We start from the raw sequence: 24,779 nt of genomic DNA on the forward strand, positions 1-24,779 counted from the left end.
CCCCCTTCCCCGGAGCAGGACCTGGGTGGAGCTCACACCTCTGATGGGAGGTGAGCCAGGCCCTGCAAAAAGGCCCCCTCCTTGGCTGGAGTTCTGTAGGTCTTTGTTCATGCTCTGAATGGTCTGGTCCTGGTCTGCATCTCACTGTCTCTGAATATGGGTCTCAACTCAGGGCAGTTTTGATTTCTGGGGACGTTTGTCTTTGTCTGCAGGCATCTCTGGTTGTCACATGTAGGGGGTGGTGTGTTACTGGCACCCAGTGGGTAGAGTCCAAGGATGCTACCAAACATCCTAGAGGCACAGGGCCTCCCCACAGCAGAGAATGATCCAGTCCCAAATACCCATATGGTTGAGAAATCCCGACCTGGAGTCTTTCTTGAGATACTTAAAATGACTCATGCTGGCCCTTCAAAGTGCTGACAAGGCACCACTTTTGGAAAATGTGCCTGGGAAGTTGCCCCTTCCCTGGCTCCCAGCCAGCCGTCCCACAGGTCAGAGGCCAGTGACGGGGAGGGAGGCCAGGAGGTCGGCGCCAGCTGGAAATGGACAGAGCTGTGCAAAGAGAGAGGGAGATGGCCAGGCCCTCCTGCTCCCAGCGTACGAGGCCCGACACCACACGGTGCAGCAAGGCCAAGGCCACGTGGAGCCACCATAGCTGGACATGCTGTCCTCCACAACAGAGGCTGCGGGGATGGCATTCTGTCTCCCTGTGTTGTTGCTCTGAAATGGAATGAAAGTGGGTGAATGTGACTGGGGGAGTGTGGGAAGCAGAGCAGGGACGATGCATATATAATTGAGGCAGGCGGGGAGCTCTCCCAGACACACAATTGTTTGATTAAACCAAGTCCCCACCGGCGGGTGCTGACAGAACTGATGGGCCCTGTCCCAGCACGAAAGGCCGGGAAAGTGAGCGCTGGACTGCTCGGGCCTCGAACAGTCAAACACACTTCCTCTGGGCTTCAGCTGCAGGGTGCTCCGCCAGTGCCACCAGGCCCACCATGGTCTGAAACATGGCGTCGGGGCGCAGGATTGCAAAAACATTCGTGTAAGGGGAAGAGAAGTGCGTGAAGAGCAGCTCCAGCAGTCTGCTGTCCTCTGCCAGGCGCGAGCCCCCGGCCCGCTTGCCGCTTTGTGCCCTGGGCCCTGGGGAGGGCAGGGGAGGGATGAGCCCTACAGGGATGAGGCCTCTGCCTGAGGAACACGCCGAAATCTGGACATCTTTCCTTAAAATTGATGAGCATTTGCATTCTACTCTGTACTGTTTGAAGACAGTAGTTTTCAAAACCTGCAGTTGCTCACTCTGGAGGAAACTGGTGCTCTGGGGCAGCACACCAGGCTTCTCCGGTAGCTTTACCCAGCCTCTGACCTCAGCCCTGCGCCCCCAGTTGGAGAAGCTCGGCTGCGGGATTTAATGCACACGCAGCAAGAAGGAGCTTGCCTGGCTCCAGCAAGAGGAAGCATAGCTGCACCCCTCTGGCCCCGAATGGTATTATTCTGATAATCATTAATGAATGAATCAATAATGAATGTTTACTAGCCACTTAATAAATGCAGTGAGCATTCTACATGCTTTTATCACATCTGATGCTCCTACGATCGGGGTAAGTAGTATTGTTATGCCCCCTTTGCAGATGAGGAAACTGAGGCCCAGGGAAGTTAAAGGGCTGAACCAGGGTCATGTTGCCAAACCCCAGGTGTACACAGGCACGGTCAAGTTCATAGCCCAAGACGGCATTAGCTCTCACAGTGCTCATGAGCTCCTTGAAGGAGGAAGACTGGGCATGAATCTCCTTCACTCATTCATTCAGAACCCGTCCGCTGGGGGCCCATCCACACACACTTGTGCACTAGATGCTGGAAAAGTGGAGACAGTGAGGCGCCGTCCTTGGCTGCAGGACATGCTCTCTAATTGGGGCTAAACAGAAGCTTACACTATATGCAACAGAAGAAAGAAGGCAAGACCCATGGGTTGGGGCCACCCCGAGGCTTCAGGCAAAAGTGAGCCTTGAGGGGAATCCAGGGGTTGAGAAGCAGGAAGAACATTTCAGCCCAGTGGTTCTCCACGTGTGTTACTGGGACCAGCATCAGCATCACTAGGAACTTGTCTGAAATGCAGACTGTGAACCTGAAACCCAAGTCCTCTGGGTGATTAAGCTGCACACTCAGGTTGCAGAACCTCTATTTTAGGAAAATAAATTAAAAAGCATGGAGGGAGCACAACATTTGGCAGATCTGGAAAATAGGGAGGAGGTCCTGGCTGCAGAGCCCGCTGCTTGTCTTCCTGCTTTTGGAACTCTCGTGTGTGTGAGCACCAAGATGCGTAGGAAGGGTGGATGGATCCTGCCTGGTCTAAGCCAGCATCTGCCTTCGATGGCTAAGGGGAAGGAAATCAGCTGGGGGTTTCCAGGGAAAACTGTGCAGTTCTGGGGTGTTGAACAGTGGCCTCCTGAAACATATGTCCACATCCTAATCTCTGGAACCTGGGAATGTGACCTTGTTTGGAAAAAAGAGCCTGGTCTTTGCAGACATAATTAAGTTAAGGATCCTGAGATGAGACCGTCCTGGATTTTCCAGACCAGCCCTACATTCGATGATAAGTGTCCTTCTAAGAGACGAAAGGAGAGGAGACACGGACACAGAGGGGCTGCAGCCACCCACACAGCTTCATACCAGGGCACGTGGCACAGACAACTGAGGGGGACGAGTATAGAGCCAGAGTGGCCAGAAGGAGACGATGACGTCATCTGGCATTTATTGAACAGCTACGGCGCACAGAGCCCTGTGTTACCCAACTCCGAGCAGCCCAAAGAATAACAGCCAACACTATCTGGCGTCGCCTCCAACTCTAAAAAGAGGGTAAATAGGAAAAACGAGTGTAAACACAATAGGACACTGAAAAACCCTTCTCCATCTTTAATTGAGAAACCAGGTAAAAATGAAGAAAGGCAGCAGAGAAGGAAAAACCATAAATGGTGTGTTGTTAATCTAACAGGTACCCCCTTCCCACCACTCGGCTTTGTAAGATGTCACGGGTTTTCTTATTTACAGCAGACCGTTTCGGTTTGATGAATAAAATAAAACCAAGACATTTGAGCGACCATTTCCATTCCTCTTCCTCCTCTCCTGTGGAAACCCAGATTCTTAAAGGTGATGAATATTCTTCCCTTTGGATAATATATGTGCATCCAAAAATCCTACATGGCATTGTTTCTGTGTTATTTTTACACAGATTGCATCAAAATGGACTTTTTTTTTTTTTCATTTTCTTCTCCCTCCCCTGATACTTAGTTTTTGAGAATTTTCCAGCCTGATGTGGGGAGAACTAATCTAATCACTTCAACTGCCACAGATTAGTCTTTGCATAAACTACCTCCGGTCCCCCCATGAAAAGCACTTAGGTCATTTCCAATTTGTTAGCCAAACCAACACTGCGGTGGAAATCCTGGTACATATTTCTGTGCTCACAAGAGTGTTTCTCTAGGGTACAGATACTGAGTGCACTTGTGGAGTTATAAGGTATAAATGTTTTAGACTTAACTGGATATTAACAAATTACTGTCCAAAGTGGCTGAAACAATTTACACTCTCAATAGTGAGTTATGAGTTGCTGCTTGCCAGAGTCTTATTTTCCCAAACCTTCAAGGAGCTGATCATTCCTACACTCTTTAAACAATTCCAGCACATGGAGAAAGACAAAAGTCACCTGACAGTTCTGATGAGGCCAGCATTAGCTGGATGCCAGGGCCTGATATAGAATATCATAGGAAAGGTACTTTAGAGGAGGTTCAGGCAGAAAGCTTGAATAAAGTCTTAGCAAATAGAAGTAAATAATACATTGTGACAATAAGTAACTGATGCACACAGTCCAGGAACTATTCAGTTTAAGAAACTTCTAAAAACACTTTTACCATGTTAATAGAACAAAGGAAAAAGAAGCATACAATCATTTATTTTCTTAAATACCATAAAGACATTTCATAAAATCCACTTCTGATACTTGAAATTGAAATGGCGGATACCTTCTTCTGGAGATTTTTAAAAACACACATTTCAATCCAAAAATTACCATCATTGAGAAAATACTAGAAGCATTCCATTTGTGTCCAAAAAAAAAGTTCTGAGTCCCCTTTATCACTACAATTGTGTAACACTGTTCTGAAAGTACTGAGCAGAATTAGACAAAAATATAAAAGCAGTCATGATCACGAGAAGGGGCAAAACCAACCATGATTTTTTTTTAATTTTATTTAAATTCAATTTAATTAACATATAGTGTATTATTAGTTTCAGAAGTAGAATTTAGTGATTCTTCAGTTGCATATAACACCCACTGCTCATCACATTACGTGCCCTCCTTAATGTCCATCACCCGGTTACCCCATCTCCCACCTACCTTCCCTCCAGCAACCCTGTTTCCTAGAGCTAAGAGTCTCTTATGGTTTGCCACCCTCTCTGTTTTCATCTTATTTTATTTTCCCCTCCCTTCCCCTATATTCATCAGAGGTAAAGCCAACCATAATTTGTAACTAATGAGGGTATGCTTCTGGGAAAACCCAAAATAATAGAAAAAATATTAAAATAATAAAAACACAGTAGTATGATCAATTATACAGCAATCAGTATAATTTACAATTTCATATGTAAATTATAACAAGTTAGGAAATACATGATTTAGAAAATCATTTGGAATAGAACCTAAACCCTATAACACCTAGAAATAAATTTAACAATAACTGTGGCAGACAGATACGAAGCAAAACTAAGTTTCTAATGAAGATCATTTAAAATAATTCAATAAATGGAGAGTCATATCTTGTTTATTGAATAAGAAGACATGCAATAAGGATGTAATTTTTCCTAAGGTAGTCTTTAAATTCAATATGATCCCAATGTGGGATATATTTTAGCTTGGAAAAAAGAAGTAATTCTAAAATTTATCTGGGAGTGTTTTATAAGATGTTTTGTAAGGTAAATTATGTTTATCTTAGAACAGCCAGGAAAATTCTTTAAAAGAGTGGTATTGAGGAACGTGTCTTGCCAGATATTAAAAATGTATTCTGTGACCACAGTGAGTAAAGCAGTGTGGTTTGGCAAAGGGATCAAAAGACAGCTCAAAAGAACAGAAACCAAGATCATAGTTATAGTCCCAAGTATGTAGAGATTTTTTTTTAATTTTTTTATTGTTATGTTAATCACCATATATTACATAATTTGTTTTGGTGTACTGTTCCATGATTCATTGTTTGTTCATAACACCCAGTGCTCCATGCAGAATGTGCCCTCCTCAATACCCATCACCAGGCTAACCCATCTCCCCAGCCCCTCCCCTCTAGAACCCTCAGTTTGTTTTTCAGAGTCCATCATCTCTCCTGGTTCGTCTCCCCCTCTGACTTACTCCCCTTCATTCTTCCTCTCCTGCTATCTTCTTCTTTTTCTTTTTTCTTAAAATACGTTGCGTTGTTTCAGAAGTACAGATCTGTGATTCAAGTATGTAGAGATTTTTTTTTTAAAGATTTTATTTATTTATTTGAGAGAGAGAGAATGAGAGATAGAGAGCACGAGAAGGAAGAGGGTCAGAGGGAGAAGCAGACTTCCTGCTGAGCAGGGAGCCTGATGTGGGACTCGATCCCAGGACTCCAGGATCATGACCTGAGCCGAAGGCAGTCGCTTAACCAACTGAGCCACCCAGGCGCCCAGTATGTAGAGATTTTAATGCATGGGACAGTGGTCATTTCTAACATGGGAGAAGATGGAATAGCTGAATAGCCATTTGGGAAATATAAAACTGGACCCCAAATTCATTCCTTACTGCAAAGTGAATTCCTAAAAGATGAAAGGTTTAAAGGAAAAGAAAAACAGAGACCAAAAAAAGCTAGAAGTAAATATGAGAGAATATTTACATAATCATAAGGTAGGGTTGGCCATTCTAAACATGTTATGAGATCAGAAAACACAAACTAAAACAATTTAATTTAACAACATAAACATTTACAACATCTAAATGGCTTAAAATATCATAAACCAAACCAAAAGACAGCAATAATTTTTATCACAAATATCCCCCATATACAAAAGAGCTCTTGAAAATCAGTAAGAAAACAAATCAATATATCAGTAGAAAAACTGGCAAAGGATTTGAACAGCATTTCATAAAAGAAGAAATACAAAAGGCTAATAGGCATGTTCAAGGTCATTATCAATCACATAAATAAAAATCTCATTTTCCCCCTCTCAGATTGGCATCTGCAGTGTAGATAAAAACCAGTCATAGGAGGCCCTTGGGAAAACAGGCACTCTCGTGCAGTCTTAGAGAGAACGGAAGGTCATGCCTGGCCGCTGAGGCAGTTTAGCAGGATTGGATGACGTTGTAAAATGCTCACAACTTCGGACCCAACAATCTGATTTCCAGGAATTTATCATCAGGAGACTATTTCAAAAGTGAGAAAAATGCACCCACAAGAAACCTTCCTAAGTGCTGTAAACGGAGTATTTGTGTCCCCCCGCCAAATTCAGATGTTGAAACCCATTTCCTCAGTGTGATGGTGTCGGGAGGTAGGGCCTTTGGAGGAGATTATGTAACAAGGGCAGAGCCCTCATGGATGGGATGGGTGCCCTTATAAAAGAGAGCCCAGAGCTCCCTTGACCTTTCTGCCATGTGAGGACACAGCAGGAAGACAGGTGTCTATGAACCAGGAGGAGAGCTCTCACTGGACCCTGGATCTGCCGGCACCTGACCTTAAACTCCTCCATCTCCAGAGCTGTGACAAACACAAGCCACCCAGTCTAGGCTATTTCTGTCACAGCAGCCTGAACAGACCAAAACACGAAGTTTCCACCAGCGGGTGATTGGTTAAGAAAATGCTCAACAGTTGTTAAACATGACAATAGTGAAATACATTCATTGACTAGAAATGTCATCTCTGACATTTTAATTGAGTGGAAAAGGCAAGTGTCAACATACAATGTGATATCAGTATATAAAATTACATACCCACATCTTCATCTTTATTTATAGAGGCCAAAAGGTTTTCACTACAGCTCTTCCCCGAAACCAGCATGTTTCCCTTGGCTCTTTGGGTCTCGTCCTTGAGAGGCCTTCTGCACAAACAGGTGCCTTGTGGACCTCTTCTTTTCATGGTGGCCATGGTCAGCATCTGAAAGTACCTGTGTGTGTCTTCATTTTCTTGTTCACTTGTATGCTGCCATGCCCACCAGAAGGCGGGCACCAGGGGAGAAGAGTTTGCCTCCTTCATCCCTGGGCCTCCAGAGCCTAAACAGCACAGACCTGGTAAATACCTGTTGGCTGGGGGCAATCCTGTATGGCAGCATTTCCCAGGGCACGCTCTCTGGAGAGAAGGCAAACCTTATTATGGGATAAGGCATTCCATGCACAAGTTGGTTTGGGAGACATGACACTGGACCAAGCCAAAGGGTTTATTTACTGCAGAATTTCTCAGACCCTCCACGTGTTTCCCAACCAACATGACTTCAGAGCCCCTTTTTTCTTGGAGCATCTTTGGAGTGACCTGCATCTTTTTTTTTTATTATTAACATATAACGTATTACTTGTTTCAGGGGTACAGGTCTGTGATTCATCAGTCTTACACAATTATAGTCGGAGAGAAAGGTAGCTCCACCTTGAGAAAACATTTTTAGGAAAAAAATTGGAGAAAAATATATGTAACCATATATTTAGTTTTATAATCAATGCAATTTCTTTGGTTTATAAAGAAGACACTCAAAGTTTTATGAATGGAATCATTAATTTTGTTTTCTGAAAATGTTTTCTGTGTACAAGGTTGATATACGTTCACTGATACAAAATATAGAACATCATGCAGAAAAAACTAAAACCATCCCTAATTGTACCACGCAGATAAATAAACTATTACATTTGTGGTGTGTTCCCTTCCAGGCTTTTTACCTTGGGGAAAACATTGCAGAATGTGTACCAGGGTGTGTGCACACAAATACTTTTAAATGCACTCATTTGCCGATCTCAAAACCAACTTTGTTTTACAAAACCATGAGTTCAGTGAAAGTTGTTTTGAAAGATCAAAGGCCAACTCAAACCAAAGTAGAACACTTTGTAAAATAATAGTAGAACCAGCTCTTCTGGACTCAGATTCGACCTTCACCGTATACTTATTGAGGGACTTTGGGGAAATGACTTCACCTGTGAATCTCAGTCAGGAACAGGAGCTACCTCATAGTGTCAGGGGGGCTCGGGGCAAGAGCACGCACTAACATTCCCAATAAACACTAGCTATTTCCACTGTTATTAATATTGACGGACCCAAAATAAATTGTAACATCTACCTATGTCTGAGTGAAACGTATTCAATCTGCTCAAGGGCACCCTCTCCACACCCAGACCCCTTAAGACCCAGGGCTGCCCCTCACTTGCTGGAAAGCCCACAGACACAGGCTTCAGATGGGTCCCGGGTTTAGTCCCACAGACATTCAGCAAGTTCTGTGCTGGTCTCCCTTCCGGTTATGTGGTTGTGTCCACAGTGGGGGCTGCCGGGAGGGGACGGGGACGCCGAGCAGCACTCAGGACCCCAGCCCAGGAAAAGCCTTTGGGGGCACATGAATGCTGAGGAGTCAGTTCCTACAGCTGGGTATTCTGTTTGTTTATGGAGCGGTTTTATTACCATAACATCTGGATTCCTTCGATGATACCCAGGAAAAGCAAAGATTAGGTTTAGCTGTCTGGTGTATTTTAAGGGATGTAGCTTTTATTCTGCATGATTAAGAAGTAATTAACAGCTTAAACTTGATGCCTTCACTCAGAGTTGATTCCATGAGTCTCTCCCACTGTGGGAAGAAGAAAGTGGTAGAATTTTTTTATTAATAATTTCCCATTGTCTACCCCAAATCCTTAGGTTCGGTGCAGCAGAGCTTTCTGTCCTTCTGTTGAATAATTTATCATGTGAGCTGGCTTCTTCCTGGGGCCCCTTGATTCCTGGGGAGGTAAAATGGAAATCATCACAGCCCGACACGGTGTCCGGGGGCCTGATCTATAGTCTGTGGCCGGACACCAGCACAGCCACCCTCCAACAAACACGACAGGGAGGTACTTGGAATGAATAAAGGAAGCAGGAAGAAAAACTGAAGTCCGAGAACAGCGCGGGACAGACAGGGTCACGCTCACAACTGGGCTAATCTGTTTGGATCCCATTTCAGAGCCATGCCGTCCTCGTCTGCAAAGCGAGGGGAGCGCCAGCACTGGCCGTAATCGTGCCCCCCCGGGAGGCCCACAAAACAGTTCCCGTCAAGGGCTTTGCACCGGGCCGGACACACGGTCACCTTCGTCTTGCCACTGCCTTCTTGATGATGATGGCACACATTTCCTCCCCGCGGGTAAGAAAAGACTTGGCGAGGGATGGGCTCTGGGAGGCGCGTGCCTGGGGAGGGATGCCCAGTGGCTGCCCAGCTGGCTGAAGGCTGGGCTCGCTCTTTATCCGAGTGGGGGTCACATCTGTTCACCTTGTGAGTATTCATGACACAGGGCCTTCACACACGCCTTTCTCCGTGTGTATAACGGTCCGACAGCCTTAAAGCTTAAAAGATGTTTAAAGAACAAAGTTCAGGGAGATAAAGCGGCATGACCAAGATCACACAGAGAACTGGGAATAAATGTGGATTTGGAACCCATTTCTCCTGAGGTGACGTCACCAACACGGCCCTGACTCCCACTTCCAGCAGCAGCCACACATGCGGGCCCCTCCGGCATCTGGAATTCTCCAGGCTCACCCACGTCATTTTCCTTCCACATGCGTGTGCACACACATGGGCCCATGCCTGTGTGCACGCATGCACACCAGCGCACGCACGCACACACAAATGCTTAGCACACAGTAAGAGCCTAAGACGGCAGCACTGATTTCATTGCTGACATAATGGCACGACAACGTTCTTAATGGAATCGCTTCGAATGAGGAAGTCTGCCGTGCTGTCTGTGTCCTGCAGACTGAGCACAGGCCCAGGCGCATCTGTGTCGCCCGCCTCCTCTGTGTGATGGGGTTAAAGCGGGGGACCCCCTGCAGGACTTCCGGGAAGGCCGGATGGCAGCAAGCATGCACCCACGGCATGTGGATGAGGGCCAGGACTGTCACACAAGCTCTCATTTAGGTCATTACTGTTATTGGTGTTCTTGCATTAATCTGGTGTTTACTTACAAAACCAACGAGTGTCAAACTCTCCCCATCTCACCCTTTGGAATGTGCCCGTTTGCTTTCAGCCAAGAATAAGTTTTGCCAAGAAATGCTCTTGCTCTATGTCTGTAGAAAACCCAGCCATGACCCACCCTTGGCTTTGCACCACAGGCCAAGCTCTGCCTCACAGTGCACCCACAGCCCTCCCCACGGGAGAGCCGCTGGCCCCTACCGAGAAACCCCGAATTCTAGAGGTGGATTCTCCCAATCTTCGCCAGATGGAAAGGATTTTAATTTTTTTAACTGAAGCTCATCAGTTTAAAACCCTTAAGTGTGATTCTGCTTGCTTCCCTGGCATTCTTGCGAGAGAATGAGATCAGGAAAAATATAATTCTCCTTCTTGAGGAAAGTCAAATTACACATGCACCAACTTTCTTCAGGTGACACAGCCTCAGCCCCATAATTAATATCACCACCATCCACAGCCTCATAATGAAACATGAGATGCACGGGCCTGGTGGGGAGTCCCAGGAAGGTGGGAGGTAAATCACCAGGCTGGTTTCTGCCACCCGGTTCCCGGGAGCCCCCCAGGAGGGAGGGGGGCCTTCAGGGAACAGGAACGGCCGCCAAGGGAGCTGGAGGTTACAGGGGCCCCGTGGATCATTTATTTCCCAGGGTGGCCTGTTTCCAAGGTACTTACGGAGCATTCGGCAAGCAGTACCTGCTAATGGTGGCTGTGTCTTTGTCCACCTCTTCACGCATATGCCGCTTGCAGCAGACACAGCCACTCCGTCCCCGGGGCTGGTGCCAATACAGAGGAAGTAGAGGATTTGCCCTGAGTCCTTGCCTGCATTCAGTGTGGACATTAGTTTCTACAAGTTCACACACAAGGAAAATCCAGCAGAAACCGCAGAGCTTGGGTCTGTGGGCGCGACCCCTCCCACTCTGGGCTCTGGGCCGAACAGATCTCCCTACCCCCACCACTCGCCCCCACCCTGTTAGCATCCTGTCAGCCTCTGTCTCCCAGACCGCCTGCAGTGAGGTGAAGCCAGTGACTGGTTGGGGCAAATGGACCATGAACACAGGCCATACCTGTGAATTCCAGGCTGTTCAAAGCCACATGCCTCATTTTTCTCTCAACTCCTCTTCTTTGGCAAATCTTTTGGGCTACGTTGTTCAGATCGGGAGGCTACAAAGTGGCAGGGCCCCCTTGGGGCTGGAGTGTGGAGAGCAGAGGTCCACACCCATCCACACTGGGTGAGTCATATGATCAAGAAGTAAACCTTTCTGAGATAAGCCCCTGAGGTTTTTAGGGTGAGATGCTGCTGTAGCTAGTAGTAATCACTCCAGCTAAAATGAGCACCGACTATGTGCCAGGCACTGCATGGGACATTCAGCAGCAGAGTAGAGGAAACAGGAAAAATAAGCAAGTAAATATATATTAAGAAGCATGACCAGTTCTGTGTAGGGCATGAACAGAGTGATGGCATGGACGATAATAGAAGCAACCTACCAATGTATTTTGCCGAAAGAAGGACTTTTTAAAGAGTAACAATAGGTGAGATCATGAATTTCAAGGAAGAAGCCATGGCAAGTGTGAGGCCAAGAGCAGGGCATTGCAGGTGGTGGGCCCAGCTTGTGCAAAGGCCCTGTGCTAGAAGAGAGTTGGGAACTCTTTGAGGAATAGAAAGCAAGCCGGTGTGGCTGCCAGTGGGTATTGTGAGTGGACCAAGTGAGACGGAGGGACAGGTGGGGACCCATCACAAGGACTCGTATTTTTCATGGTATAGTGGGAACCCATTGGAGGATTTTATGCAAGGGAAAGACATGACGTGATTAACTTTTGAAAGGATGAACCTGGTTTCTGGGAGGAGTGGGCGGCTGCGGAGAGGCAAGAGAAGCAGCAGGGACATGAGAGCGGAGTCATGGCTCTCACCCCACCAAGACGTGACAGTGGCCCCAGGCCACGGCCAGGGAGAAGGGGAACAGGGTCGATTTGAGAAGCTGTCACAGTGAATTACTCATGTGCCACCAGACACATCCACACGATCACAGCCCCATCTGATAAAAGGTTCGGGGCTGAGGTTCCAGCCCCCAGCCCAGTTCCCTGAGATCCAAAATATGCGTCCCAGCAGAGGACACTGGTGTCTTGACCCTACAGAGAAACTCCAGGTCCCGTGAGTCAGGAGAGAACACATTAGAGGCAAGAAGTCTCTCAAGTGGCCACCATATCATAGCCCATTTCAGGTGGTGTGTGGCTTTCAAGCTGCACCTTCCCAGAGACAGATCTTAACATGATCTGCCCACCAGCACTTAACTTTCTATCTACCGCCCCTTTGTTCCCTTCTGTTTGAACGTTGGCACATGGCCTCCTGCATTTTCTCTTCTTTCAAGCTGATTTTTTCTGCTTGGAACACGTGCTTGGCTTCCTGAGAAAATGATTCTCAAATATGATTCTGCCTCGGAACAACCTGTGAAAGCTTTGTAAACATGTCCATTCCAGGCTCCCGTTGCAGGCTCATCAAATCAGACATGCTCTGGAAGGGGCCCGGGCAGCTCTTGTTTTTAAAAGCCCCTTAGGTGGGGCAGTGGGTTTAGAAAGCCACTGAACTGAAGTGCAGACGTGTGGAGATGCCTTCTTTCCCTCCTCCCCTGACCTGGCTTGGAGGGACTGCCCACAGCGCACACTTCACAGGGTGGGGCAGAGTCCCCAGTGCTTGGGGGTTCCTGGGACAACTGCACTTCTGACCGTCTGGTTATACATCTGAGGGTCCCCCAACCCTCTCAGGTGCAATCATTGGCCACAAGGACTCACAGAACTCAGGGAGGTGCTATGTTGATGAAAACAGTGTTATTATAGAGGATACGACAGGACCAGCCAAACAGAGGGGCCAGGGCCACGTCTGGAAGGGTCCCGAACTCAGAGCATCTCCCTTCTAGCATGTTGCTGTGCATCACCAGCTAGGAAGCTCAACTGTGCCTCGGGGCCCAGAGCTTTCCACAGAGGCAGGATGGATTGAATTGAACCTCCACCACCATCCCCCGGGGGTCTGATGTCCTGTGATCACAGGCTTGGTCTTTCCAGCAGGACCAGCCCCCATCCTGAGTCACCTCCTCAGTATAAATCCAGGGAAGGCCCCAGGGGCCCACCATGTGCAACAAAAATAGTCCTATCAGCCAGGAAACTCCAAGGATTTAGAGGCTCCCCCAGAAAGCAGGGACAAAGGCCAGAAATCCTTTATTATACCATGGGGACATTAGGGCTGCACTCATGCTGGTTACTGAAGGACAGCCATGTATGGATTCAGAACTCCAGCAGAATCAGTTGGGAATGGCTCTCTGGCATCTGAGGATCCCCCCGGCCTCCTTATCAGTGGCCCAAGATGCCAGGAGTAAAACAAAGACAATAATGGGTCTGGCCTCTTATCAAGGGGTGTTGGTTGCTATGGAGACAGAGGGAGTTGAACTGGGAGAGGATTTGGAGAAGATTCTGGAAGGAGACTATAGGCGGTATATGTGAGTTTCGGGGAAAGCCAGCGTGCCCAGGTGCTCTCCTGGGTTCCTGCAGGGCAGGCCAGGCTCTGTGGTCTCCGTGTGGCTCCAAGACCGCAGGCAGGCAGGGCTCAAGGGTGAAGGAGTAGAGGATTGGCTGGGTCTATATTCAAGCCTTGGGCTGATGTGTGGAGTTCCAGGCCGTGTTTCCATAGCAACTCCAAGCCCCTGCCCCATCCCAGCCCCATCCCAGCCCCACCGCGTTAGGCTTTAAATGGGCAAGTGGAGAAGAGAGGATAAAATTTGGTTTTTTTGTGCACTAGGGCCATGATCTGGAATTAAATTGTTGCTCTTGAAGGCCATACTCTTGCAGCCCCTTGGGGAGAGGCACTCTCACAAATTAGTCTAAGCACCCAGAATGAGATAACTCCTTGGAAGCAAGAGTCCAGCTCCCTCCCCAGCACAAGGCCTGGGCCTGCACATTGAAGATGCTTTCTGCTGCCCCAGATTCAGAGCACGCCCCTCCCTCTGGGCCTTTCCACATCACTCCCAACTTCTCTCAAAGGAGAAAATTCTTCGCAGTCTGTCCCGAGATGCTGCGAGATCCATAGAGCCGTCAGCTTTCAGAGCAGCTGCTTGGGCCAGAAAACATGGAAAAGGGGGAGTTCTCTTTGTGACTAATGGATTCCAGATATAGCCATTCCCCAGTCACTGCCACCACGTTGAAGTGAATTTCCAGGGGACAGTAGTCATCAAACTCTAGAGAGCTGGATGCAGGGACAGCCGACAGGCTGAGCTCACAGACGCCTGGGTCAGCAAGTTCCAAGACAGCTACTCAGCAATTCTCCAGTCTTCCAAGAAAATCTGGGCCTCTCCTCCCATCTCCCTGCCGCAGGAATGAATCTGGGGCTACAGGTGAGGGTGCCCCCCTGCCGCCGCTGCGTCCCTGCTCTGCCTCCGGGCACCCAGCTGAGTAAATTCAGTAAATCTGTTTGAGCTCATTTGAGGCGTGCGGGTTTTCCTGGTCGGCCTGACCTCTGTGAGCACCTCCAAAATAAGATTTCTATTAGGGAAAGTGACTTCAGAGTTTTTAACTTCTTTCCTGCCCCCAAGTGCCACGGTTTTAATTAAGAATCTCACCGAGTGGCTGTCCCTGGCAGACGATGGTGATGCAGGCCCAGGGAGGCCCGAGGAGGAAGGAGCTGAGCATGAATCCCACTAGCACAGAAGCTGCATCTCAGGGTAGAGGGACTACAAGATGAGCTTTCAGGCCATGAACATACTCTGCCAGAATCCAGGGGTCTTTCAGCTGCCAGGCACCGCAGGCAGGCATGGCTCGCCGTGATGGACAGGCAAGCACCAGTTTGCTGCAGGAAAGTCTGCAGCCGGCTCCCAGGCGGGCCAGGCAGCACTGCGGCACAGCAGACACACCAGGCCTCTGGCTGAGAGGGCCAGCCTCGAGAAGATCAGTCGGTTGTGGCTCTGATCCATGACAAGGGCTGCTCACCCACGACAGGCGCTGTGAGGGGCCGAGCTCTGCATGCCGGCTCCGTGGTGTCCTCGGTCATGACCAGCCTCCTGCTGCAGCCTGGCTGCAAAGTGCCCGCCCATGGCCTCCCAGGGCTCCTGCCCGACAGGTCGCAGGGGGGTCCCTAAGAGAGGGTTTCCAAAAGCCACAGCCAGCAGGGTTCTTTGGGGGCATTTGTGGGTTTTTTTTTTTTCCCGTTAATCACAAAAGAAGGCAGGGATTTATCATGTCAGGTGCCAAGCGGCACCTGCTTTCTCCTGGCTTGACCTGGCCCACTCACATGAGAATGACACCCAGCAGGTGAGAGCCAGTAAGATGCAGGTACACCACATTGTCCATACATCATCAATTCCTGGAAACACTTTGGAGAGTAAATCTGCAGGCATCAGAAGCTCATATCCCATTAGGGGAAGGGGAAAGAAGAGAGAGCACATTCGCAGACCATCCAAAACCCCCCAGACCAATGTTCCAAACAACACTAAACCATTCTTAACCACCTAAGAGCAAAACACTGAGGATGTTTGTGTAGGGCGGGCATGGGAGATCCCTACTTTCTGATTAGCCCACACCCAATGAACTTACAACGGGGGGGTGTCTATCTGCAGACCTTCATAGAATCGGATCTGAACGCCGGCTCCCTTCTGCACTGTGGGGAGCACGGCCCACAGAAGAAGAGGTTCAAACGGGGTCTGAGTTGGATTCAGGTGGGGAGAGCCCTCAGCCCCTGGCAGGAGCAAATAGCAAACTTTCTGTGTGGCGGCCTCACGTTTTAACACCCGTGCCTCCCGGGGCTCCTCATCCACAGGCCCCCATGTGTGTGGCAACTTGTCGCAGCTGAGCATGTGTCACAAACATCTTCTTTACAGCTCGGGAATGTGTCCCATTACATTTCCTGAGGACCACTCATTGCTCTGTGCTGGTCTCATTTCCAGGTCCCCACGCTGCCCTCCCCTGGTTCTCAGTCTGCCTCTCCCGGCCCTCAGCTCCTGCTGCGTGGGCTCCTGCTTCCCCAGAGGCTGTAGGGGGGGCCTCTGGTGGCTCCCCCCTCATGTCAGGTGACACAGGAGGACCAGATAGCGAAGGAAAGGCCGAGGAACAAAGCCCCCCCACACAGCCACTTGGTGGCAGAAGGAGAGCCTCTGGAAGGATATGAAATCCCCCCTCACTTAACAGCTTAATAAGGATTTGAACCTGAGTCTGCGAGGAATTGTCAGTTTAACTCTTTTGTCAGATGTGAAGAGCACATCTCATCTCGGCTTTCGAGCACGCCCCACGGGGACCACAACCTGCTGGAGATGCGGGGAGGGAGGCTTGTCGCAGGCTCTATCTGGCCTGAGCTTCCCCGAAAGGCCCCAGGAAACGGCAAAGGGCCTGGCTAGGCCTGGGGGGCTGGGGGGCCGGGCAGGGAGCCAGATATGCAGGAGAGGCGGGCAGCTACCCACGAGAGCCCACGCCTGCAGGAGAAACGATGTCCGGGAGACAGTGGGCTTGGGGACCTTTGCAGCTGCACTGGGCAACCTGATCCACCTGGAGGGAGGGGCTTCCGGAATCCCAGGGTCTGTGAAGCTCAAGAACCAAACCCCAGTGACCTCGCTAAGTGGTCAGGTTGAACCATGTGAAATTGCTGCGTTTGGCCATTTGGGCAGTTCCACATTCTCTACGGAGCAGAATCCTGACCCCTGACCCTGTGTACAGGGGACCAGACCCCTGCCACCCCCTGCCCGCCCCTCCCCCTCATGTATTCAGCTCAGCCACGCCGGCCTCCTTTCTAGTTCTGACACGTGGGAAGCCCATCCCACCCCCAGGGTTTGCCCTGTCACCCCCATCTGGACTGCCCCCGCCAGGCCTTCCCTGACCACCCTCCTAACCTCGTCGCTCGGACCCCACTGCCCCTCGCTTCCTGTTCTCCTGTCTGCTTACCTTTCTCATACCCGGCTCAATCCCACTTTATCCTAACTCCTTCCCAGTTATTTTCTGTCTCTCCCGCTGGAACGTGAGCTCCCTGTTAGTCATGGATCTAGTGCGAGCTTCTCACTGCCAGCCAGAACCCTGGACGGGGGCCAGGCACACAGTCGGGGCTCCATAAATACTCATGAAATGACTGACTGAGGAATCACGCCCACCAGAACCGGCCCTGCGGAGTTCCGTGGTGGTCGACAACCCCCAATCTAATGACAGGGACACGCGGCCACCACTTCCATCCCCAGGCCTTGGTGCACCAGCAACGTCTCTGCGGCCAGGGAGCAGAGAGAAGTGGCCGATCCTCTGCAAGAGGCTGACACGTGGGAACGGGAGGGCATCAGTGCCCGCTGGGAGCAAACGGGAGCCCCTGGGTCCTCCCTGCGTGCCAGCCACAAGGCCAGTGCCCCGTTTGTTTAGAATCCTGCTCAGAATAAAGGAGGGCTCTCACACTGGAGATCTCTTCATACAACCACCGAGCACCACGGGATTTTCAGCGGCCAAGGCTACCCGCCCACGGGTGGGCCACAGGCTCCGTCCCTAGCTTGCTCCTGCCATCTGCTGGCCACTCAGGAAAATGCATCCGAGAAAAGGGGTTCCAGTCTCACGGATGCGCTTGTTTCCTTCAGGGAGGAATTCATTGCCAACTTTCTCTCCTGGCAAGAGCCAGGAGCCTGGCTGACCCATCCCTTGAGTAGGGCAGACTCTAGGTGGGTGGGGGAAATCACCTGGCCCCGGTCCCATGACTTTTCTGCGTTTTACATATACTAATTCTATTAAAATGTCAAACCTCTGAGTAAGGGGCATTATTTACAGCTGGTGGGAGAGTTGGGTGAATGCACACCCCTGCCCCAGGAACCCCACCCCCAGTGCACTGGAGGGAGGGCCGTGGGGGAGTGGAGGACAGAGGAGAGGAGTCCTGCCCTCTCCCATTCACAGAGCTAGAGAAGCCTCCATCTTCTGATCTGGAAAATGGGAGCTCTGGACTACATGGTTTCAAGGTTGCACACAGGCCTCTCTGGACAGGACAGAGAGGCAGCACAGCTTCTGTGGTCAGACCCGAGCTGAAGACTGGTGCTTCTGCTCACAGGCCCTGTGAACGGAAGAGCAATTATCTGTGATCGCTCCGCCCCAGCTACTCCTCTGTGCCTGCTGATGAAGACAAGTGAGGTCACACGCAAAGCCTCCAGCCCTGGGGTGGCTCAGGGCGAGTGCTTACTAAATGTTACCCGTCATTACAACTCTACTGAAGGCTCTGGGAAGTCCTGCAGCAAGAAGCCTACTTAGCTTAGCTCAGCCTGTACCCAAGCTGGCTGCCTGCAAGCCACCGCGGGGCTCTGGAAGATCGTCACTCCACATACCCCGTTTGCCCTCATCGGTTCAGACTGCTTCCTTAGTGGGATGAGAGCCTCAGGCCCCACTGAGAGCACAACCAGGTGGGAACCCAGGCCCATGGCTCCCAGCTCACCACTCTCCTTCCCACAGCACCTCTCCACCCAAACAGCAGTCCTCACGGCAGTAAACAAAAGAACCACGAGCCATTCTACCAGGCTCCCAAAACTGTTTCACATTTGTCAGCTTTACAGACCAGAGGCAATTAAAAGCATAAGGCCAGGAAGGCTGTTCTTAATAATTCTATCATTATTCGCAATTTTCAGCACCGCCACACGTGAAAAACCCATTTCTAATTTCTTTAAAGGTGCTAAATGGCTTTTGCACTGCATTGTGAAAGCTTACCATCAGCCAAGCAGCTGCAAAGCAGGCTCAGGCTTTCCAGCCCCAGGGCCATAACAGCAACTGGGTTTGGCTTGACCCACCAGGGCAATGCTCTTTCTTTCAGTGTTTCATGCCCAGGGCAGGTGACTTGGACACTGTGGACTTCTGGGCATACTCTGCGTTGTTGGGTATTGCTGTCCACTGGGGTTTCACAAGGCCTCGGGCGCAGTGGCTCAGCCTGCTGAGGCACAGCAGGAAGTGAACAGGAAACCCTGCTTTCCTTCTGGACCAACACCCCGGAAACCGATGGAGAAACCTAGTGACCAGCCTCGCTGACAGTGAGCAGAGGCGAGAAGGGGGAAGTGAGTCAGCATCGGAGGCAGGGTCTGCCCGCTGAGGAAAGAAAGGGTGCTGGGACCCACTGCAGGGGAGGGGGTGCATTTTCTTGTCAGGGCACTGAAGTGCTTAGAATCAAAAGCCAGAGGTTTTATGAGAAGTGACAGGCCTGGCTGCAGAAGGCAAGAGACCCTGCCCTTAACAATGACCATAATAGCACCACCAGGTGACCGGTAGGGAGCGCTTACTGTACACTGGCGGCCATTCTAAGCATTTGCATATGGTGACTCTTTCCTTTTAGTGAGGCCCCTACGAAGTACCGCTATTAATGCACCCCCATCTTACAAGTGAGGAAACAGATACAGAGAGGCTAGTAAGTCGCCAGCATCACACAGGGAGGGCATGGCCCTTGGATGCTATAGTGAGCAGCATGAACAGGGTCCCTGCCCTGATGTTGCTTACACCCTGCTGGGAGCTCCAAACATTAAGCAGATAAGTCACGGACGCCCTTGTGAGACACATGATAGAACAGAAGTGTGCTGCATTGAAGAGAGAATGCAGGGACCTCGCCTGGCTGGTCGGGGAGTGAGGGTCCTACTTATCCAGCAAGGGGCCTAGAAGCACCTGTGTTGTATACATAACAGTAGGGTCCCCAAATCTGCCCCAGCAGCTACATGGTGGGGCAGATCGAAGACCACAAGTGTGGGTGGAAGTCCCCCCCTCAGACACACAGCCACTCTTCATGGAGAGCAGCCCAGTTGATTGTGTGTGTGTGTGTGTGTGTGTGTGTGTGTGTGTGTGTGTGTGTGTTCTGCATAATGTTTAACTTAGTTAAAGGATCTCCAAGCTCCCTTCCAGCATGGGTGCTTCATAATCTAGTACAATGAGTGTGGTGATAAGCATACAATGGCTAGTCAATAAATGTTCATCAAGATGTACTGATGAGACAAAAGTGGGATAAGATACCTAGGCTGCAAATGAAACATCCAAGAGATAAAGCCAGCCCCCTACCACCCCAAATTCAGACAGATAATCAAGGAAACAAAGCTTATTAGTATGAAATGACCAAGGACACTTACCAAGTAGTATTGGACTCCCTGAGGACACAGCTGCTGCTGGAATACATGTTGGGGGGGGTTGTGTACTGAAGAAATAATCTAGCAAATTCTACATGCCTGAAGCAAATTTAAGTACTTTCCCTAATGTTTTGGCTTAGTTAGAGGTAATATCCTCAGGGCATATTTTACTATATTTCTTTCTAGTCATTTATCTATGCTCATACAGATATTTTGTTGTTTTTACAAAACTGGGATAATGTTTAAAAAGCATATTCTGATTTTCCTTCAAAATATCATTGTTCGTATTCTATCATAATGATAAAATATTTAACATTTTTAATGACAGCATATTATTCCACTCTCATGGATATACTATAATGCCTCTTTTATTGGGGTTAAGTTGCTTCCAGTTTTTCATGTATATAATTTAGAACGGTGGAGTGCTCCTTCCAGCAGGCTAAGGTCTTTGAACCAATCCTCTTACTTAAAATACAAGAAAATAGGGACAAAAATTTTAAAATACCTGCTTGAAGTTAACAAAACAGTGAGACTGTGTGGAGCCAAATCTGGGAGAAAAAGAAACCCATGATATGGGAACTGAGCATCTGATACCTCATTTCCCCTAAAGGTGATTGCCAATTCCAAAAGCAACAATCGAAAGGCTGAGAAGTTGAATAGAGTTTACAACACTCCCATAAGGCTAGGGGACAAGTGTTAGAATTCAAGGGCTGCTGAGGAGGACAGATTCTAATACTCCTGAGTTTGGGGCTGGGATTTGGACAGGCTCTGCCTTAAGGGGCAGTGTTGACTGGACAGCAGTCCTGCCCAGGAGAAACTAAAGTCAGCTTCAAGTCACATCAAACCATAATCATGTAAGGTGTGTTCCTCTGGGATGGCTGCTTGCCAAAAATGAAATTAATGCCTTTCTGAAGGAAGATAACATCTTTCAGAAAAACTGCATGTGAACTCAAGAATTTTTTATTTAACAATGTCCAACACTGGGGCGCCTGAGTGGCTCAGTTGGTTAAACATCTGACTCTTGGTTTCAGCTCATGTCATGATCTCACAGTTGTGGAATCAAGCCCCACATCAAACTCTGCACTCAGCATGGAGTCTGCTTCAAATTCTCTCTCCCTCTCCTTCCCTCTCTCTCTCTTTCTCTCAAATAAATAAACAAATCTTTAAAAAAAAATGTTCAACACTCAATCAAAAATAACCAGGCATTTGAAAGGTTTTGTGACCAAAAATAAAGGGGAAACAGAAACAAAAATCAGATCCTCGGGAGATCCAGATAATGGAGAGATGTTTTAATAATATGATCAATGTCTTGAAAGAATTAAAAGACAAGATCAGTCATTTTGATGTAGAACTGGAACCTCTAAAAAAGGAAGCAAAGGAAATCACGGAACTAAAAAATACATTAAGTAAGTTTAAGAGTGCGTGAGATGAGTTTAACAACCAAAGACGGAATTTGTGAACTGGAATATAAATCAGAAGAGTTATCCAGACCGAAGAATCAAGGCAAAAAGAAGTCAAAAATAAAAATCATAAGTGATATATGGGCCATGGTAGAAAAGTAATGTAAATGTTATCAAAGATCTGGCAGTATGAGGAAACAGGAAGATGCAATATTTGAAGAGTCAAAACCTGAGATTTTTATCATTGATGAAATAGATCAAACCATAAATCCAAGAATCAGTTTGAATCCCATACAAGACAAATGCAATGAAAACAAAACTGAGGCATGTCATGGTAATACTGTTGAGAGCCAAAGCCCAAGAGTAAATCTTAAAAGCAGCCAGAGGAACAGTCCTATTACCTTCAAAGGAGCAACAGTAAAAGTACAGATGAACTCAAGGAAGGCAAGTGAAGCCAGAAGATAATGGAATAATACCTTCTGAAAGGAGACAAATGCCAACCCGGAATTCCATACCCAGCCAAAATATCCTTCAAAGGTGAAAGTCAAACCAATACCTTGCTGACAGGATCAATCACCCACTTCTTGGCATGGGGGCCTCCAAGCACCCCGATTGCCATTCCCCTCAGGATCATAGATGGAGACCCAACCACATATCCATGGTCTGATACCAAAAGTGGAGGAATGGACGCAGAGAAGACAAAAAGAACACATGTATATTGGGAGTCTCAGAGAGTGAGCAAAGAGAAATGAGATTCTGTGGCGAAGACACTTACCACACACCAGATATCCATTTGCACCCCTACCTCCCCAGCCCCCGTTTCGGTTAGCACCATAAAGTTTGTTCTGGTCAGTGGGCTGCAGGCAGAATTGATGGAGCCAAAGCATGGAAGAGTCAGGATGGGAAATGATGCTCCAGGTCTCTCTTCCTTTGTAACAGCAACTAGAGAGACCCCATGTCCCATGTGGTGCAGGTACAAGATGGTGGCTCCTTCATCAGTCCATGTATCCAGTTGACTAAAGTAGAGCCTCCCTGCATACGTGCATACGTGTGTTGTGCTCATTCCATGAGCTAGAAATAAACTTTACATTAAGCAATTATGATTTACAGTTAATGTGTTACTATAGCACGGCCTAGCATCAGTCTGACTGGAACAGATAGAATAGTAAAGGGACAAATAGACATGAGTCAACACACTTCAAGTTAAGGGAAACTGGCATGAGAACATATCCTGAATTCTGGATCACAAGCCACAGTGCAGACATTGCCAAGGCTTCTGGTATGATGTCTCTAATTCACAAAGAACTCAGTCATCGGCTGCTCATTTGTTGGACCTATTCTGAGCTCAGTCATGCAGAGGGGGGTATGGAGAAGGAACAACATAGAGCCCTGCCCTCAAGATACCCGCATCCCAGGTGGAAAGCAGACAAGCATCGTGGAAAGAGAACAAGGCTGAGGGCATATCTAAATGGTCTGACAACAGGTGCAACGGAAATTAGGACACAGAGAAGGTGAGCTGGGCTGAAGAAGGTGGGGTGCTATGGGGCACCTACCTTTAGACAGGCCTGGGGGGCTGGGTAGAGCAGAGATTTCCCAAATAATGGGATTTCAGCCTTGGAGAAATGATTCTTTCAATTTTATACCGTTCTTGTGGCTTCTCTGACTCCAGGCTGTTAAACACCTTTTGTGCACACCACTTAGCTCTTTGCTGGGCTGACATCTTCATTTCTTTATTTGTACATGTCTCCCAGGGAAATGAGGGTCTTCTTACTGCCCCCTCCCAGAGTCACCTGTAGCTGGCACACTGCATGGTTCCTGGTCTGCCCTACCTCCCCTGCATGTAAGCTCCTTGGAGGCAAGGTCCCTGCCCCCCACCCCCACAGAAGTTCTCACTAAAGGAAGGAAGGAATGAACAAACGAACAATCTAACAAAGAAGGAGCAAATGGACTGAACTTGCAGGGCCTTTTGGCCGAATCCTGCTCTGCCTCCTGGAGCATTTGCATCTCTCGCCAGGTGACCCCTCGTTCATCCTGCTCTTTTAGAAGCCGTGTGCAGGAAGCAGGTGCTTGTTTGTGCTGGCTCGGTGTGTTTGCATTTAGATCACAGAGTTTACTCAATCAGGAAATAGAGAGCAAAGGAAACTATCTGGCCGACAAAACAAAGCAAGGAGAGGGAAGGAGGCCTAGGGCAGCTTCTTCCTACTCTTAGCCTTAAAGAAATCACCAGCTTCCCTATGACAGGTTTCCCCCTTCAGGCTCATCGGTCTGCACACACAGGACAGTCTGACCTCCGGCTGCGAGCTTCCTGCCAGGTCCCAGTGGCTACAAGGATGGCCCACGTGAGTCTGTGTGGACATGTCTGTAGTTTACCTTGTTGAATGTTAGGTGAGTAGTTATTTAATCCTTACAAGCCCAGTAGGTAGGTAGGAATTGCTACTGCTTGCATCGTGCAGACGGGGAGGCTGAGAGCCAGAGAGATGATGCCTCTTGCTCAAAGTCACACAGCCACAGGGGCCAGAGCCCGGATTTAAACCCCTGCAGCCTAATTCCATAGCCTCCGCCCTTGATCAGCAGCTGGTCCTCATACACCAACAAGCTGATTTCTAAGGAAATCCCAGTACATTTCTGCCATATTTAATCTGCCTACCATTCCCAGGGAATGTATGTGCTGTGGGCTTCATTTAATGAAAACTACTGTTGGAAAGATACACCACGATGATCCATTCTTTCAACAGTGGGGATGAGGCTGCAGTTGCATCATGTTGTTTTGAATCAGGGTGGCCCTGGAAGAGGGGTGCCAGTGAGGGGCAGCCCCTGAAGAGAATTCGCTGAGGGGCATGGCAGTTTGGAGGCTGTATTGGGCCTCGGCGGGCATAGAAGGTGTGCAGGTGTGTGGGTGTCAGACCTGGTGGGGTTCCAAGACCACCCTGGATAGAGGGCTGGGCTAAATCTCTCTGAGACCCACCCCCTGCTCGGAGGTGATAAGCCCAACCCAGGATCTCTCCTGGAGCTGGTGGCAGGGAGAGAGCAAGGGCGAGCCCCTGACACCCTCCTCGGGCTGGGACTTCTGGCTACGGGTGTGGGATGGAAGGCAGGCCTTCTGGCCTGGAGCAGG

General features: G+C 48.8%; 1 long non-coding RNA gene across 1 annotated transcript; it reads right to left on the reverse strand.

The window, feature by feature from the left end:
• Window positions 1-9,252: 9,252 nt before the first annotated feature.
• LOC112809957 (uncharacterized) lies at window positions 9,253-19,046 on the reverse strand. The gene is made up of 3 exons (XR_003204702.2): window positions 18,874-19,046; window positions 18,074-18,229; window positions 9,253-11,004 (listed from the first exon to the last, which is right to left on the reverse strand). It is a non-coding gene; the product is annotated as an uncharacterized lncRNA (long non-coding RNA).
• Window positions 19,047-24,779: the final 5,733 nt, after the last annotated feature.

Source organism: Callorhinus ursinus, unplaced genomic scaffold, assembly GCF_003265705.2.
Source record: "Callorhinus ursinus isolate GAN/ISIS: 27379988/994484 unplaced genomic scaffold, GSC_fseal_2.0 scaffold53, whole genome shotgun sequence".
Taxonomy (NCBI): Eukaryota; Metazoa; Chordata; class Mammalia; order Carnivora; family Otariidae; genus Callorhinus; species Callorhinus ursinus.